The 5432-nt window shown below is 41.1% G+C and overlaps 1 protein-coding gene across 1 annotated transcript in view; it reads left to right on the top strand.

Annotated features, from left to right (window-relative positions):
• Positions 1–391: 391 nt before the first annotated feature.
• Positions 392–5432, top strand: part of RNF144A (ring finger protein 144A) — a 161388-nt gene continuing 156347 nt past the window's right edge. Inside the window, exon 1 of the mRNA XM_011993674.1 lies at positions 392–569. The gene's annotated coding sequence lies outside the window, so the exon portion shown is untranslated. The remainder of the gene's footprint in view (positions 570–5432) is intronic.

Raw genomic sequence — 5432 nt, 5'->3', positions numbered from 1 at the left:
AAATCAATTGGTTCTTTGTGAGCAGTTTAAGCCTAAGACTCAGCTTCATTTTTATGAGTGATATCTTAGAATGAGGAATGATGGCTGAATTAGCCAAATGCCTTTTATCACAATAAGAGAATTTTAAACAATACTCAGTTAATTGATAACCAATGAACCAACGAGGTTGTTCCATAGCTATAATTTAACAAATGTCTCCACTGCTGAAGAGTGTATTTTATTTTACCCCAGAGAAGACAAGTGCAAAATAACTCACTGCAGGGCAACTCTAAAGGGATCCCTGTGTTTCCCAGCGTACAGACTATTAGTATACGATGCATGCAAACAGAGAGGTGCTTTATCGAAGCGGGACAAGACCTCTATTCATAGTAAAGTCAAACAAACCACACATGTGAAAACCTCCACTTATAGTGGCTGCATAAGCTTAACTGCACAGAGCTATACTGCTTTTTGAAATATTAACTTGCCAGTTCAGCAACGGCTAAGAAAACAATCCTAGACTTGGAAATTCAAAGACTGGAGGGATTCCTTTGGAACCCCTTTGTGTACATGTGTGTGAAGAATTGTAGGTAAGTGGGAGGGTCTCTCTTGAGCAGTATTTTGCTGTGATAACTGGTGGGCACAGAGTCTAAATGTTCCTTCATTATGCAGAAGAGGGAGAAAGGATATGGAGAAGGAAGAGCCTCCACTGACTTGGATTTCTGTGTGGATTTCAGAGCAGACCCTACTCTAAGGATTTGCTTCAGTGAGGCTGCAATCCTAAGAAACGCTGTCTTTTTGTGGGATTTTAATTTAGAGCTTGCAATATGTTATACTTATGAGATACAATCCTTGGTGAGGCAAAATAAAAATAGTTGTTTTCTCTCAGTGTATAGCATCTCGTGGGTACTGTATTGAAAGCCTCTAAAAATTTAAAGTTATGAATGCAGAGAGTAAAAAACAACTTTGAAAGGAAGAAAAAATGGAGAATAAAATTCCCTTTATTCTGACGCAATTATCCACAGGTTTTTTTTCAAATTTTAATTCTTCTAGAAAAATTGTATTGTCAGTATAGAACTTAAATGTGTGTTCACAAATGGGATCATGGTGTATAAATATTTTTGTACTGTGACTTTTTATTTGCTGATATATCTTAGACATCTTTTCATGCCAAAACATGAAATATTAACTAAGGTTCAACTTATTCTTCACTCATATAGCTGCATTATTTATTCAACTTTTCTTCTGTTGATGTAAAATAAGTTGTGTATGTAAGTGGATTTTCCATTTTTTGCTGTTGTGAAGATTGCTTCCAGGGTTTTTTTGTTTTTGTTTCATTTTGTTTTAACATACACATGATTTTTTTTTTTTTTTTTTGCCAATGTATCTCTAGAGTAAATACTTAGGACAGCACATGTGGGTCAGAGTTATGTGTGTTTTATATTTTCATCTGTTCCTAAGTCATTTTCCAAAATGACATCTATTTTCCAAAATGACATCAAAATATTGTTGTACTGCTAAGAAATGAACGAGAGCTCCTCTTTCTCCACATTCCACAGTGTTGGGTTTTTATTCAACAGTATCCAGGTTTTTCATCATTGCTGATCTGACAAGTGAAATATGGTATCTTTTTACTTCACGTCTTTAATTAGGAGTAAGTTTCAGTGGGAGCTGAAAACAGCTTTTCAAATGTTTATCAGCCGCTAGTATTTCTCTTTCTGTGAACCTGTTCACATTCTTTACCTGCTTTTCTATTGCAGTGTTTTCTATTGATATTTTTCTGTATAAATTAAAAGTATTAATTCTTCATTACATGTAATGAGAGTAATTATTCCCAGTTTTGTTATTTACTTTTTACTTGTCTTATGTTATTTTTTTCCAAATAGAAATATAATTTTTATGTAGTTAGAACTTTACCACTTCCTTATTTTTGAGGTTTGCTTTAAAGGCCTTTCTCCCTGCTGGGTTATACATATTTTAGTTATTTTTTTCCTCAGGTAAAATTGTAGTTTTACTTCTAGCATTGTTAGGAAACCAGCCTAATCTTTTTTTCCCAGCCTATTTTTTCCCCACCTATAGCTATTTGTCTGAAAACTGCTTAGTGAATAACCCATCTTTCTTCTATTGTTCTGAGACACTACTTAGAAGTATTTAAAGATATCTGCATAGAAGACTTTGTGGAGTCCTGGGTAAGAGCAGAGCTCTGCATCTGGACGTGGGTTGCCACTGACAGCTATCTGACCTGGGCAAATATTTTAACCTGTTTCCTCTTCTGTAAGATGCAGCTCTTTTGCAGTAGCTGTGCTTTTGCCAATATTGTGCATATCACAGCCAAGTTCAGTGACTGTCACATGGTCATCACTTAAAAAAAAAAGAAAAAAACCACACAGTCAGGGTGGAGTGGGCGCTGTCTGTGCTTCTCATTGCCGCTTCCAGGCCATTGCGCCTTCTTCCTCCCTAAAACTTCCCCTGCTCCCTTGAGACATGTGCCATCAGGCTTTACCATCCCTCTTCCTTCTTCTTTGAACCTTCTACAGATACCCTCTCCTTTTGTCCTCCTCCGCATTCATAGATGAGTTTAGCAACGAATTCACCGTCTTCATCTTCCTTCCTGTTACTACTTTAGCCATTTCAACATCTGCATAGCAGGCCATTTCAAAACTGGATCCCTCACTTTCTTCTTTGGCCTCCTCCTTTTAGTCATCCTCTTTGTCTTACATGAACTACCCATTCCTTCAGTAACACCCTGTTCTTCTAAAATCTGGACATCCAGCATCCTGTTCTGAGGTCACCACCCTCTCCGTGCAGCTCTCCCTGCAGCTCCCTTTGCAGCTCCCTGTTCCTCCTCCCTCATTGGTCACTCTTCATTCCTGAACTGTGTCTCTTTGTTTGGACATCCGAGGGCCCCGTGGCTCCATCCTCAGGCCTCTTTTGCTGTCTTTCCCGTCTACATCCCTGCCCAGGTGAGCTCATTTATCCCCCAGTGTTAATGTTAACAGCATGTAGATAGGATGGCCTCTCACTTTGTGTCACCAGACCACCCCCAAGAGCCCGTGCTTGTCGTGGGCACAGCAATCTGCACACCTACCCTAGGGCTTCTGAGGGACACCCGTGTCATGGACAGGGCTGCTCACACGACTGTTCAGGACAAAAGTCTGGAAGCGTCTTTGACTTCTTTCTTTCCCTCCCACCTTCCCTGCCACCCTTCCTTTCTCCCATCAAATCTTTGGGAGGTACCTTCAGAATCTGTCGGGTTTCTGCTGCTCACTGCTTTCACTATTCCTTTAGGCCGAGCCACCTAAGGGAACAGTTCCCTTAGGATCTGGGGCAGCTCGGCCTACGGGAACAGTGAAGGCGGGGAGCGCTTCACTCTCAGTGCTTGTGAGGAGCAGTGAGCATGTTTGTGGAGCATGTTCTTCCTCTGTACATTCTCATGCCCTGCTTGCTCATTTCATCCAGGACTCACTTCAGATATCACGTCTTCAGAGAGGCCTTAAAGACTAAGAAAATAGCACATCCTTTCTTTACCTGGTTGTGTTTTATTGTAGCTGTTATCACTAGCTGATGGCATGTGTATACACACCCCCCCCACACACACACATACATAGATGCATATATACACATGTATACACATACATGCGTCTTTAGATGCATGTGTGTGTGCATATAGAGAAATACTCAGACTGCAAAATTCTAAAGGTTTTGAGTGGTTGTCACTGACTTTTTTTTCTCATAAGCCTTTTTATTGTAGTGATTTCAGCTGCTGCTATTTTGGTGCCTTTATTTAATAAGGAGTCATCTTATATAATCTTTAAAAATCACCAACGGGATCCTTTTCTATATTGATATACACACACTTGGTGAAAGAAATAAATGAATGAAATAATTTCTTTAATATATGTTTTTTTGCATCAGGTTGACTTTCTCAGGTTATTCTGAACCATTGAGTCTTTTGTTCATAATTTGAAGTAGCATCTGTGTTCCCAGAAAGGTGTAAATTAATTAATTGTATTGAAATTACCAGAGAAGCACACTGTTAGGAAATGAGAAGCCTCATCCTGTCCTTCAGTATATCAGAGTTTTTTCAATGACACACGGTAGTGTGTGTGTGTGTGTGTGTGTGTGTGTGTGTGTGTGTGTGTGTGTGAGACCGAGAGCCAGGTGCGGTCTTACAGATTCCTGCATAGTCTGAGCTCCTTGAGAGCAGGAACCACATCTTATTCACCTTGTTATCACGCCTACCTGCTGTCTCAGCACATGGTCAAAGTGCGAGAAAAGGCTGAGGAGTGCATGAACATTTACTACAGATGTTTCTGCTAAAACCCAATACATGCATTCCTGGTGTTCTGTAAAACCTGGTACTGAAAATATGAGGGCTTCTTGAGTATTGAGAGACTGACCACTCAATACCTGTGTGGCTTTGTAACCAGAGTAGTATGAAGAACAAATCTTGATACCTGGGCACACATGCAGCTTGGCTGGAGGCTGTAAGTTAAAAATATGGATGACAAACAAGCAAGTGAAATGCACGGCACTTCATTAGCGCCTGTTTGCTGGTGCTGAGAAAATGCGGATGCCAGTTAGCTGTGTGACCGTGGGCCACTGTCCAGTTGGGGGCAGGAGGCTTTGCAACCTGCCAACAGCCCAGGAGCCACACTGGGCTCCCAGCACACCCCTCTGGGCAGAGAGCTCTGTGGCCAGGCTTTCTTTATAAATGTTTTTATAATGCAGCTGGGAAAGGCTTCATTTGCCAGTGCACCAGCTGAGCAGAGAGCTTTTCTTCCTGCTGGAGGTTATAATTCTGTTTATAAGCTCTCTTACCTGGGAAAAATGGCGGAAGCTTTAGTGAAAGACACTATATTGTCTTTTATTTGAAGGCTCAGAATTTATTGCGAAGTAAAGGCAGAGAATAGATTTGCAACAAAGTGGATACCGTTTTCTGGAATGGGTATCTAGATGCTGCTCAGGACTGAGGAGGAACAGCTTTCTGGAGGTGAGAGGCTTGCTCTGTGCACTGCCGATGATGTTTGGAGGCTGGGTCAGGGCTCTCAGCTGGCGGAGATATTAGCATTAAAGACTTTAGCTTGAGCAGCCTCGTCCTGAGTGTTGCAAAAAATTAGCATCCTCAGACTGCATGTGGGCAATGCTTGCTATTTCAGTAAAGGAGCAGTAACAAGGGAATATCTACCAAAAAGATACGTGGGCCTGTCCACCAGGCTGTGTCTTCTGGTCAGATGGAAACACCGCTCCTCTGATTCTCTGCTTTGAGAAAACTAGGATGGCCCTGCAGAGGCAGAGGGGGAGAGAGAAAGATGCAGTTGAATTTGTTCTTTGCTTCCTGAACAGAAATGCCTAAAGTTAAGCAGAGTTTACATATAGTGTTGCAGTCTTGATGAACAAAAGCTATACTGAGAAAGAGAACATTTGGGAAAACCTGAAGTAATCTTGCCTTC

This window comes from Mandrillus leucophaeus, unplaced genomic scaffold (assembly GCF_000951045.1).
Source record: "Mandrillus leucophaeus isolate KB7577 unplaced genomic scaffold, Mleu.le_1.0 Scaffold1110, whole genome shotgun sequence".
NCBI classification, from domain to species: Eukaryota; Metazoa; Chordata; class Mammalia; order Primates; family Cercopithecidae; genus Mandrillus; species Mandrillus leucophaeus.
This window is presented reverse-complemented; position numbering and strand designations above follow the sequence as displayed.